The 13,210-nt window shown below is 45.2% G+C and overlaps 1 protein-coding gene across 3 annotated transcripts in view; it reads right to left on the bottom strand.

Annotated features, from left to right (window-relative positions):
* LSM6 (LSM6 homolog, U6 small nuclear RNA and mRNA degradation associated) overlaps positions 1 to 6,330 on the bottom strand; it is a 35,071-nt gene extending 28,741 nt beyond the window's left edge. The window contains exons 1-2 of one of the 3 annotated variants that reach the window (XM_085641625.1): positions 6,168 to 6,330; positions 5,524 to 5,628 (exon numbers count right to left, since the gene is read on the bottom strand). The gene's annotated coding sequence lies outside the window, so the exon portion shown is untranslated. Of the gene's footprint in view, positions 1 to 5,418; positions 5,629 to 6,167 lie in introns of all 3 variants that reach the window. The other 2 variants (XM_085641627.1, XM_085641626.1) reach the window with 2 other exon arrangements.
* Positions 6,331 to 13,210: the final 6,880 nt, after the last annotated feature.

The following is a 13,210-nucleotide window of genomic DNA, read 5'->3' as shown; positions in this document are numbered from 1 at the left end:
CCTTGGTAGGGAAACACTCAATTATGCAGTTGAAAACCAGATTAGTCAGTGAGAAAAAAAACGCAATTCCCCGTCCTTATTGAGACCTTGACACACTATCAATTTAAAAGGGTAGTGTTAGATTTGGGGGTCTCTAGTTTGCATACCTGTGACAAATAGAGACCTTTGCGTCTAGTCAGGGTAAGGGACTTCACTCCTAAAATAACCCCTCCTCACCCCCTTGGTAGCTTGGCACAAGCAGGCAGGCTTATCTTAGAGGCAGTGTGTAAAGCATTTGTGGACACATACAGTAATACAGTGACAACACTACAAATGGACACCACACAGGTTGGATTATAAAAATAAGTATTTTTGTATAGACTGAACACAAGACCAGACGACGAAAATCCACAATACTGTACTCAAAAATAGTCTCTTAAATGTTGTAAAATAGCTCAGTTCTCTCAAGTTGTAAACGCAACACTTTACTCTCAATGTACCTTCGATGCATAGCGCAAAGAAAACAAAAGGGTTGCAGGGAAGGTGATGCGTCGGTTCCTTACATGCAGGGGGAGTGGAAGCGTCTGTTCTTTACTGCTGCGCAGGGGAGTTGATGCTCACTTCCTTACTGTGTGCGGAGTTGATGCGTCGGTTTCTTACTGCTCTCCGGTGTGATGCGTCACGCTGGCACCTCGATGCGATACTCTTCTCCGGTGCGATGCGACAAAATGGCGTCTTGGTTGTGATGCGACAACGTTGGAGTGATGCGACACGCCCGACGGCCGCGCAGCAACTCGATCTTTGGAGCCGCGACAGGCCCTGCGATGCGCTTCTCCGGTGATGCGACGATGACCTCTGTGGCAGCGTCCCGCTTCTTCGGTGATGCGCCGCGCTTCGGTGATGCGATGATGACAGTGGCGGCTCGCTTCCTCGTCGATGCGATGACAGCGACTGAGACACGCTTCTCGTTGTTGCGTCGCGCTTCCAGCTCCCAGCAACACACAGTCCCTCAGAAGGCCCAGCACAACAGCAGGCACTTCAGTTCCCAGCCAGGGAGCTGGTTGGTGAAGTCTTGTATCCCTGAGACTTCAGGCAGGAGGCAAGCTCTAGTTCAAGCCCTTGGAGATTCTTCCTCAAGTTGATAGAAAGCACACTTAGTCCTTTTCTCCTCTCTTTGGCAATGAAGCAACCACTGCAGGCCAACCCCCAAACACACAGCACAGGAGTAGTCTCCTCCTTCAGCTTCCTGGTTCTTCTCCTCAGAAAAGGTTTGTCTTGATTCCCAGAAGTGATCTAAAGTTCTTGGGTCTGGGTCCCAATATTTATACTCCTTTTCCCTTTGTTCTCTGAAGGCAGAGAGGCCTTTGCCTAGTCCAACCCAGTTCTGGAGCACTTTGTTGGCATGTCTCCTTCTTTCCTTTCACAGTGCAGGGCAGGGACATCAGACACACCACAGGAGGTGGAGCCAGCATTGTGGAGGGAAAGCCCAGCGATATTCAGGTCCCAGGTGCAACTCCTCCCTCCCATCTAGATGCAGATCTCTATTCACCACTGGGTTGACCCACCCTGCCTCCTAGAATCCCCCAGCCCTGTCACTCAAACTCTAGACAAGGAATAGACAACCTAGCAGAGGCAGGTTTGGATGGTTAGACATGAAAATGCCTACTTTCTAAAAGTATATGTGAAACAGTGGTCCTGCCACTCTTAATAATCTAAAGAACCTATTTTTCAATTATGTCTCTCCAAATAGATGAGAACAGTCAGCAAATGAGAAAGCGAGACCTTATGTCCAAACCAAAAAGCGCAAAAACTCTAGTCTTATATTCAACGATATACTTTTTATCTGTTTTTTTGAAAGATCAGTGCAAACTTATTGTGATACATATATTTACATACACACAGAATAGTTATTTTGTGCTTATATTTAGGACTTCGAAGTGCACACACACAAATATTTACGTCTCAAAACATTTCACAAAATACATGGACATATACTACATAGAAAAATTATATACAGTGCGAGATTTTAAAAGAAAAGAAAAAAGAGAAATATCAGCCCAGTAAGTGATTAATCAAATTATTGGTTTAGTATCCTGGGTGATCATCAACACATTAAAGCATCGACATATCGACCCCTGAAAGAACGCGATATTTAAATCGTCTTAGTGGGGTCTTCCTCAGGACTAACTGGAAATTCTGTGTGTAGCCTTTGAGGGGCTTCCACCATGTCAGCTATTTGTGGCACGGTAGTCTCAATCACGTGCTGTAAGTGATCTGATCACTTACAAGATAAATCCGATAAGCCATTCCTCCGGCGTCAAGCACACGGGGCTCCATGTGGGCAGCATGGTACACATCTTAGTTTGGAATGGACAATCGAGAACTTGATCTAGGTACCTTCAAGATCATCCATTCTAATACAATGCGATTTGTGTTAGAAACAAGTATCAATGGTAAGAGGTTTCTGTCTTGAAAGATCGGGGCGCTTACAGGACTATGGTTGAGAGTAAGTATCATAACCCTGAAGACAATCTCCCTGGTGCCAATAGCACTAGCTTGGTAGCCAGCCTGGGCAATGTGAAGTACCAGATTGTCAGAGTTGTGGCAGAAGTCAATGGCAAGAAGTCCATGGTCGACATAGAGGTAAGAGAAGACAGGTGATGGATTTCTCTTGAGCAGCGATTTGATTATATTTGATTTAGTACCAGAAGTCTAGATCTCTTGGATGATGTCAGCTGTGTTGAAAAGAGCACAGGCTGTGCATCTGCCTCAGGAAAAGAATGGGCAGAACTCAGATTTGCAAACAAACAGACATGGGTATAAAGTGGACCAGGACAGACGCCATAAGCTCTGTCTTCCTTGCTTCAAACAGAGAAATGGACAAGGCACCAGAAGCAGACCAAGTGTTGACACCGGGGTCACTATCAGAGCTGTATACAAGCAACAGGATGACAGTGGTCTAGAACAGGGGTACTCACAAACTTTGTCAGGGGCCAAAATTACAGTGTGGTTAGTGGCCAAGGGACGCACTGGTAGGGGTGGAGTCAGTGGGGACGGGATCAGTGGGGGGCAGAGCTAGAGTAGAAAAAAAAACCTTTCAAAGCATTAGACAATGCTGTATTTCACAATCAGATGCAACTACAAAGAGCATCGCATTTTGCAATGCAGTTCAAAAGCTTTTTGAGCTGGATTTGAATCTAGGGAACCAGGATATGTCAAAATTGGGATATGTCAAAATGAACAAGTTACTTACCTTCGATAACAATTTTTCAGGTGGATACACTATTTAAGAACAGATTCCTCACCTTTAGTATATCTCCAGGAGCCAGATTGTATGAAGATTTTAACTGTAGTTCCGAAGTGCCAAAGGGTGGTGATGTGCAGCTTCATGTTGTCTTAGTTTCCCGAAAGTGATACACATAAGTGCCCCCCTACATATTGATTACGGTTTCTTTCCTGACTCTGTCCACCGCATGGGACCTGGAGCCCAACAAGAATCGTAAATACCAACATGCACATCTCTTGTTTGGGGGCTTTTTAGATGCAAAAAGAAACCATCCCACAGAACAGGGAGGGCAGTAAGAAATACGTGGTTAGATAGAGGCATAACGCACTCATACTTAATTTTGTCAAAAATAGTGCCCTACTTTATTTAAAGGCAACCGCCCCAGGGCGGTTACTCCTGACGTTTGAGATGGCTCAGCGGAAGGGGAGAGTATCTCCTTCGATGTGAAGCCGAGGGAGTGGCAGACAGCTAGACAAGACTTCGAGCAAGGGTGCCTGCTTCCCGATAGAAATATGCATGTGCCTATTTGGATATTTTGTAAATATGAAGGTTTTTTTGGGAGTTGGCAAAAAAAAAAAAAAAAACATACCTGTGCAGGTGAAGAGACGCTGAAGATTTTCCGGGCACCAGGCTGCTGTGTAGGTTCTCCGGGGCTGCGGGCTGGAAGGACGTCGTCAACAGGGACACAGGAAGCTCACCAAAAGGTCCTTTAAAAGTCAGCTGTAACTAGCGCTAGTTACATATGATCTTTTAAAGGGCCTGAGCTTCGCGCCCGGGTCCGTGTGTGACGTCAGAGGCAGGCAGGCCAATCAGAGGCAAGCAGTAAGCAGAGACGGTGGCCGCAGGAGGAAACATTGTTAATACGTATTCAAGCATATTCACAATGTTTGCTCCTGCGGCCATCTTCTCTGTTTACTCCAAGGAAGGAACTGCGGCATAGTGTAATCGAACAAGGTCCGCGGGCCGCCAATGAAGGCCGGGCGGGCCGCCAGCGGCCCGCACTATAAGTAACCCTGGTCTAGAACAACGCTGGAACATACACCATTTCAGGAAAGTATTAATAACATGTGTATAATGAGGTGTGCTCAATGAAGACGAAAACACTATGTCAGCCAAACAGTGTCACGTACAGGGGAAAACCACATATACATAGAATATCTAAATAATGTCCAGAGCACCAGCACAATCAGAGGTAAGGGGTCCGTCACTCTAACGGGTCAGTTTTAGTGTTATCAACTTAAATGAACACAAGGTAAACACAGAAAAACCGATGGTTCCATTTGTTTTTATTCCATATAAGAGCACATAGACAGCCAACACGTTTCGTCACACTCAATGACTTTTTTAAGGCTTCAAAGTAGCAAAGACGATTTATCCAATGAAAATTTCAAAAGTACCCAAGTCATGGCCCCCGGAGCCCAGAGGACTAGAGAAGGAGGATCTCACTCAAAGTTATCAAGAAAAGAGTCAGAGCACGATTGTGGTGATGCTCTGGACATTCTTTAGATATCAATATCAGAGCTGCAGGGTTTAACTACTGAAGAAACTAGCTAGGAAGTATTCCAACAGGCACAAGTTGAGTGACTTACACTAGTGGAACTTTGAAGAAAGCCCAGGAAAAGTCAGCAAAAGTGGTCAGAAAGCATTATGTTCACTGGAAGGTTGAACTTCTGTACTGTGAGCCCATGAATCCTGAGCCAGGTGCAAGAAAGACTACTTGTTCCTCTGGTGCAGAGGAACTTCCTGTTGTTACTGGGCAATAAAGTACCTTTAAGAGGACACTTGGGCATCCAGAAGACTAGGGATAGGTTGGACTCTTTGTATAACTATTCGGGGATGCGCAGACACAGCAGTTCTGTAGGACGTGCCCTGCTTGGCAATTAAGGGTTCAGTCAGGAGGTAAGTCCAAGGTCACATTAGTGCCACTGCTAGTAGTAGATGTGCCATTGTTGGTCCATTTGCATCCCTCACCCATCATCAGGAAACAAACTACATCCTAGCTATGGTGCACAGCGCTTGGAGTGGCGGGATAATCGTTACTTATGTGGCGAGTTTTACATTTTCTGTTGAAAAACAATGCAGTTACATCTGCCTTGTGAATCAGTAATATCCCTGTTTTAACAGGGGTAATGTTTGTTTTGGGAAATACCTACTACTGTTCACTGCAAACTGTGTCCAGCTTTCCAAGTGACAGGAGGAAGGCAACAGGAAACTCAAAAGTCCTAGGTACAAAAAGTCTTTGGAAACAGGACACACACCTTGGCTGCTGATGCCTGCAGTGGCCTCTGGTCACCTGAACGCAGATGTCTCGTAGAGGTTATGGTATCTTGCACTGCTTCAATCAGCGCAAAAGTTATTTGGGCCTGTATTAAAGAAAGAACATTTGTTCAAATGTCTACACACCACTCAAAGCAGCACTGCAACATGGGAGAAAGTGACGGGAATCGCGAAACTCATATTGTAAATTTACGCAGACATCTCATTTCAGCACACCTAAAAATTTTGCCCATTTTATTTTCAGCTGGGACACAAATATTTACAGAAAATCAGTGCATTAAGAAAAAAATGCAGGACACGTAATTCAAAGTTCATGTATACATTTTTTTTAAGGGGGTCTTAGTTTGAACGAAACAAAACAAGACAGTCATTTTGAGAACGAAAAACATATAGCCACCAAGGCGAGGGCGTATAACCCTTTTCCTTTCCGATACATATAAAAGGGGCTAGATACGCGAACATGAAAGTTAACCAACTACTCGAGTGCCTTCGCCTTCAGGATGTGTTTACATCACGAACATTGAACCCCAGCGCTGTTATTAGTCGACTGTTTTTTGGGAGACAACAAAAGCAGTGGGAGCCGCAACTCAGACAGACACTTTCTAGAGGTAAAAGTTGCACTCACCTAATTTGAGTCTGCGCGCCAGAGGTGGAGGCTGAAAGAGTAGCAAAGGTACGGTGGGAGACAGGACTCGGCGCAAAGAGAGCAGCACAACGCTGGAACCAGAACGCAGATTTGGACTAGGGCCACGGCGCTTTAGCAGCGGGATAGACAGAAGGACGGCGCAGAAGATGACGTAGCGCCGAGTGGCTCTCGATAAGAGAAAGCGTCAAAGAAGCTGCTGAGGGGCGGAGCTCAACAAAAACTAAGTCTGCTGCGCAGCCGGGAACTGAGAAATGCTTTCGTTGAGGTAGCTCGCAATGTTTTCATTGGCTGGAGAGGCCCCAGGGGCGGCTCAGTTGACAGGGGCTACTAAAGTGGCTGTCAGTCATTGAACAGACCCTACAGAAGACGGCGTGAGAGGCACACCTTATGAGTACTCTTCGGGACGGACCCGCAGCGAAAACAATTATTGGAAATGGCAAAGCCAGACAACCTGTTTCTCTGGTTTCATGTAGGAAACCATGCAAAACATGCTTACTCAGGTATCCGCAAATGCTAAAGGAACAAGCATTTACAATGCAACGGTCTCGGCATTGTTAAAGTTAGAGCTATTGGCATTGCTCATGACAATGCCGTTTCTTTAAATGTTTAAAAACCAAAACATAAACAAAAATAATGTCATGAGCAATGCCAATAGCTCTAACTTTACCAATGCCGAGACCATTGGTGAGGGGGGGAGGGGGGAATGCACCACATCAGCACAGAACAGCAAGGGGTGGAGGGAGTTTAGACGGACCAATGACGCTCGTCAGCACAGCTGGGGTGGGCACGACTGCACCGATCAGATGTCGTCCGCACAGCTGGGCTGGCTACAGGGAGAGAAGAGCGGCAGAGCTCACAGCACCGCGAAGGAGAGGAGGCTGCGCGAGGCCACACGGTGCCACACCGAGGCGCTATTGGGGGTTCTGAAGATAAGTTCCTGACCAAACCGAGCTCCTGGGGAGCAAGGGGTCAGTATGGGTAAGGTGGCTGAGGCCACGCCCCCTGGAGGACAGGGTACCCATCCAACTTGGCAAGAGAGTGGGGTTACTGTGCAGGGCATTTGTGGAGGGCAGGGCACCAAACACAGCATGTTCTGGGGTGGGGGTACGAAACAGGGCACCCCCCGTAGTGCGAGGCACCAAAAAGGCACCTGTGGAGGGCAGGCATGTATTGAAAATGGGGTGAGGGTACCAAACGGAGCATTAATCCTGCGCAGGGTACCACTGGGGCAGAGCCACTCGAGGAACGGAAGCGTGGGCACCAGCCCGAGCCTATGAGTGGGGACAGAATACCGAATCTGTGGGGTACCTGAGTCGCTGTTGGAGGGGGACAATTCTCTCTGGGGGCAGAGTGCCTCACTGCCTCCAGTGTGGGCGCAGTGCCTGCCTCGATTCTGTAAAGTCATCTCCTCATGTTGTGGGCAGTTAAAAGGAGGAGACACCTTTAAGAAGTGAAGAACCCCAGGGTGCGAAAACACGGAGTCCAGTGCGTATCACAATGATGAGGAACACGGCTACCGCACGCACAGTACAAACTAGTGTCCACATCGTGGTAAAGCAGCGGTTTGACTGGTGTCCAATCAAAGGAACCTTCACAAATAGATGACGGGCGGGCGGTGTTGGGCGCTTATTCGACTCCTACCCCAGACAAGTGCGCCCTCATTTCAGAAGCAACAATCTTTAAACTACGCTTTCTCCTCACAGGACCGAGGACACCCAGCTATAGCAGCGCGCACCAGCACAACACACAATAGCATACCATGCTATTCCCTAACACCTTGGAGCGCTACGAAGCCACCCAGCTAGCAGCAATGCACAAGAAAAAAGCGGGCAAACATACCATTAGTACAACACACAGTTGCACGCTGTACATAATACATTTCATAACATAAAATATGACGGCTGAATAAATAAATAACACTCAGCATTGTGTAATATAACGTTGCATACCGGAGCAATTAAAATCTGATTTGAAATCACTTTCGTTTTGTTAGGTCTCGTAAAATGAAATGGCAAGTGTTTTACTCGAGGAGAGCGTTTGTCGAAGGACAGACCTGTGTATTTCTCTTCACGTACAAGGAATGCCTTTGAAGAGGGTGGCTAGAGTCTTTACACACTGATCAGAGCAGGCGTTGGCATCGGGCAGAAAGGCAGCGTCCTTTTCGGATTCGGGGGCGTGTTTTGCTGTTGTCTCCTCCTTGAGACTTCTCGCAAAAAACACGCCCCCCGATCCGAAAAGGACGGGGCCTGTTTGGAATGACTGACCTCTTCTCCAGTGGCTGGCCAGTATTTACGAGGCCAGCCAATGGAGAACAGGGGAGAAGAGGGGCGGGTTAAAGCCCCTCTTCTCCAAGTCATAAAATCTCCGACTTCCGGTTCTGCCTTTCGGCAGACCGGTAGTCCTCGACCTAAAAAGGCAGTGGATCGCACTCCAGCCGCAGGACAGACATTTAAAAATGCATACTGTAGTGATAAGAAAAATACAAGAAAGACTGTTTTTTGTATAAAATATACCGAATTAAATGTGACAAGCAAAGTGACTGAATGTACTTTTCAGTTCTAAAGTAGTCCCTCACGCAAACCAAAGAAAGCACTTGATACACTAAATATCCAATAATATGAAGCGAGCAAGTAATACTCTAGGTGGAGCCAAAGCTCACCATACATATTTTTTTTAAAAGACCTGGCAATGATAGGTAACGTTGAAAGCTATGCTGTAAAGCACAAATAATAGCTCACAACTATTTCTATTACCCATGCCACCTTTGTTTCTGAGGGTTGATAGCTGTAGTGAGCCAGCCGGGACCCTCCTGTATAAGCCTTCACCTGGATATGCTCCTTTCACATTCTGTGACCAGAGACTATAAAATAAAGGGGCCTAGACCGCGAAGGGTCTTCTGCCCGTACCATATTGTAGTGTGTAGGTGTTGTCATTTACATCCAGGGTGTTGCAGCCTTTATCCAGCAAGTTGTGGTAAATAATTTAATTACCGGGACTTAATTTGATACAGAAACATAATAAAATAGCTCAGTAAATAAGAGGCAGAATCCGTGGTATTAGAGGTTCGGAATGGGCTTTATTCCAGTGGTCGATTATAATCGGTTGCTCCAGGTTCCATCACCACGGAGGTTCAGGAAGTGAAGTACATACATTATTGACAATCAATTACTTTTATACAATAGGCATTACAGTGAAGCAAATACAAGAGGCGTAACAATTGATAGTGGTGATAATGTATTCGTACGTAGCAAAAATAGGCGTAACTGGGAGTGATTTAAAGAACGTCATCAGATGTGATGTCATAAGAGGGTGGTTACATGAAAGAATTTCGCAATGTCAGCAGAAATACTTGGCAGATATGCGCGCGCAGCAGCATGACGTGTGATTGACGTGCAACTAGGGGGTGAAGGGGACTTGACATTTAGCTCTACATGTGGCGACAGAAGTCTGGAGGGTCAAGTCAACCTAATCCCAAATCATATCTAACATCCTATGTTTAAAGAACTATGTTATCCAGAAGAGAGGTCTCTTAGAGTAGAATCTTATTCTATACTGAGTATACTGACTGTTAGTGCGTGTACAAGCGTCTAAGTGTCTACACTAGATGCGAGGGGGTAGGAATATTCCATGGTAATAGGGCTATGAATTACTTGCATAAAGACAGAGAAGCCGGGCCTTTGCTCGGTAGCTGGAAGAATGTTTACTTAAACTACTAGACAGGAATGCATTGGGCAGGGAACGGAGCAGATAATTTCGAAGGTGAAATATAGTTCTTGGCAGGCAGCAAGCTGATGTCAGGCTTCGTGAGCCGCGCAGAGAATGAGACAAAGTTCATGGTCGCAGATGCAGGCTCAGACTGGAGCTTTCAGAGGCAGAAAGCAAGAAAAGCTTGATGACAGAATCAGGGCCTACTTGCCTGGACTGTAAAAATGGCATAAGTGAACCATATAAAGGCGGTGGCCTTTTGTACTTAGGAATGGAATATCCGGCCTATTCATGGCGGATCTGAAAGAGGACATGTTAACGGTGGACGCACATGTATTTGCGTCTTCATAACTGGAACTGGAGGGAGCATACATGTACTTGTGATTCATACATGAAACCGTTGGGGTCCAAGATAGGGGACATAACTGATCAGAAAAATCCATATTTCCACATTCCCTCCTTGTCCCCTACTTGCCCGTCAAGAGACATCAATCTTCATCAATCCATTGATCTGTTCATATAGCATCATTTGTTCTTCTTTTTTCTTCTGAGACGAATGAGATCTTGGTGGTGGAATACACGATGTGGCACACAGACCACAGATCGCTGGTCCACATTGTAGACATAGACAGCAACTGAATAGTATGAGAAGGCCAATACCTAGAAAAGATAGGACCTTCCATCCAAAGGTAGATAATACACTCCAAAACCAACCGGACCAAGTCCAGGTACCTGGATTCTGGTGTATCTGGCTTACAATCTTATGAAGGCGAGTTATGGCTTTATATACAGATGGCGAATTTTCTGGTATGAAAATGCAACAGCTTGATCCGATGACCCTACAAGCTCCGCCCCTATCGGCCAGGATGACGTCAAGGACAAGACGATTTTGAAGCACAACAATCCGCATAGCAGACTGCTCTTCTGTTAAATTGCCTAAGGCGGAAATAGTTTCGTTCACTACGGCTTCAAGGGTTCTAGTTAATCTACGTATCAGTTTACTATTAGTAACGGTACCTATATAGGGAAAGAGACCTTTATTGAAATCTGTGTATTTTTCCCATGCTGTTTCAGTGTAATCGACTATTGGGAGATCTCTCCTTTCTCTATTGTGTACTAAATGAGTATTTCTGTGATAATCAGGAGGAGCTAGGAAAACAGGTGGCAAAAGAAATCCAATATAGCAAGTACCATCCCAATCTAGAGGCAAACGTACATATGCCGTCTGACCACATATGAAATAGGAATGGCGAGAAGCTCTAAATGTAGACTTGCCTTGATCACTAAATTCTACTACAGTGGTGCATCTACTATGGCCCATATGTATGGAACCATTCTTTCTTACACATAATTCACCTTTTACTGGAAATATTGACATAGCGGACAAAATTGGAGTAGCTTCTGATTCGACATTTAGGATCATAAGATTAAGCGTAAAATTACCTAATCCATACACTTCATTTTCTAGATCAGTTCCTGTTCTCTGGGGAAGTCCCTCCTTGTTAGGGTGGCAGACTTTAAGCAAAACTAAGTTCAAATTTCCCCATACCCAGTTATCTTGATAAACTGCAGAATTCGAATCTAGAGAATTAATTAAACTAAACCATGCTCCACAGGAGCCGTTGTGTGTGAACGGGTATGGAAAGAGAGGTAGAATTCCTTTATAATTCTGATAGGGAGGGAGTCGGCCACATATCCAACAATTTGTAGCATTGCTAACCTGATGGGAATGATGTAACATATTAATAAACGTGTTATTGCGCAGCGCAAATCTATAAGACAACTCAAGCGGAGGTAATTCACTAAAAGAATGTTCAGCAGTAACATTGTAAACATGTCTAGAAATAGGATAATATATGTGCAACAATATACTTGCAGTAATTATTAAAAGACTTAAGAAAAACAAAATTATTAATGTCACTATGCAATGACTACGCAGTGATTTACAGTACGCCTGTCGTTTCAACATTTTTCGGGTGTTTTCTCTATTCAGGTCCAAGGGATACATGTCAGAGACAATTCAACCGCTTCACCTTGGAGAGGACTTAAACAATCAAATTGCTCGACTGATTGGACCTGAGTTTCAGTTTATAATGTTCAGAATTACTTTTTTCAACAAGAGGGAGTTTTGAGTCAATGGGTGAAGACACACGAGGTGTGGTATTCACATCTGCTGGTAGTCCATGAAATTTCTTGATATGACTTGAATGAATCCAGCCTTTTCTGCCCTCGATCTTCACGGCTGTCCTCGTCGTCAATAACACGAGCTGAGGCGACCTCCACCTAGGATCCAGCTGAGTCTTTCGATCAAAGTTCCTCACTAAAACGAGATCCCCCGGAATTACGTCATGGGGTTTCACCTCAGTGTTGTCAGGAAAAGCTGCAGCTACCTGTGAACGACAAGATTGTAGTGCAGACATCAAGGAAGCCAAGTAATCTGTCAGCATATTACAGTCAATATCAGTTATTTTACGTGGTATAGGCGTCCCCCACATATTTGGTGGTCTGCCGAAGATCACTTCATACGGGGATAGCCCTGTTCGAGAGTGTGCTACCATTCTTGTGTAAAAGAGTGCAACTGGTAACGCTACTACCCAGTCGATACCTTTCTCTCTGCATATTTTGGACAATCTAATTTTCAGAGTCTGATTATGTCTTTCTACGAGACCTGCTGCCTCGGGGTGTCGGACACAGTGGAATTTCCACTGATAGCCTAACAAAAGTGAAACGTGTTTCATTAATTCGGATGAGAACGGCTGGCCGTTATCTGAGTGAACAACACGTGGTAAACCGTATCGTGGGAAGAATTCTCGAACCAACTGTTTGGCAGTAGTCGGGGCAGTGTAATCTGAAACCGGGTATGCCTCCGTCCAACGGGAAAGGGCACAAACAACTACGAGAACATATTTGAATCCTCTACATCGTTCCATCTGGATATAATCCATCTGGAGGACTTCAAAAGGATGATCAGGAGGATGAAATCCACCCTGTTCTACGGGAACGCTTTTTCCTGGGTTGAACTGACAACAGATCATACAGGTACGAACTTTTTGTTTGGCTGCTGCTCGTAAATGTTTATTGAACCAAATGTGTTGAATGCTGTCTAGCATAGCTTTTTCTCCTAGATGTGCTGGACTATGTACGGTGTTAATTATAACCTGGACCATTGAATCAGGAAGGAACCACACAGACTTTTCCTTCATCAACCATCCTTGATCCGTTTGGATCCCTCCTAATTCAATCCATTTCTTTATTTCGTCTGGTGTAGCGTGTGTCTGTATATCAATTACGTCAAGAGTAGGATCTTTAACCGTCAT

The sequence above is a fragment of the Triturus cristatus genome, chromosome 2_2, assembly GCF_964204655.1.
Source record: "Triturus cristatus chromosome 2_2, aTriCri1.1, whole genome shotgun sequence".
NCBI classification, from domain to species: Eukaryota; Metazoa; Chordata; class Amphibia; order Caudata; family Salamandridae; genus Triturus; species Triturus cristatus.
This window is presented reverse-complemented; position numbering and strand designations above follow the sequence as displayed.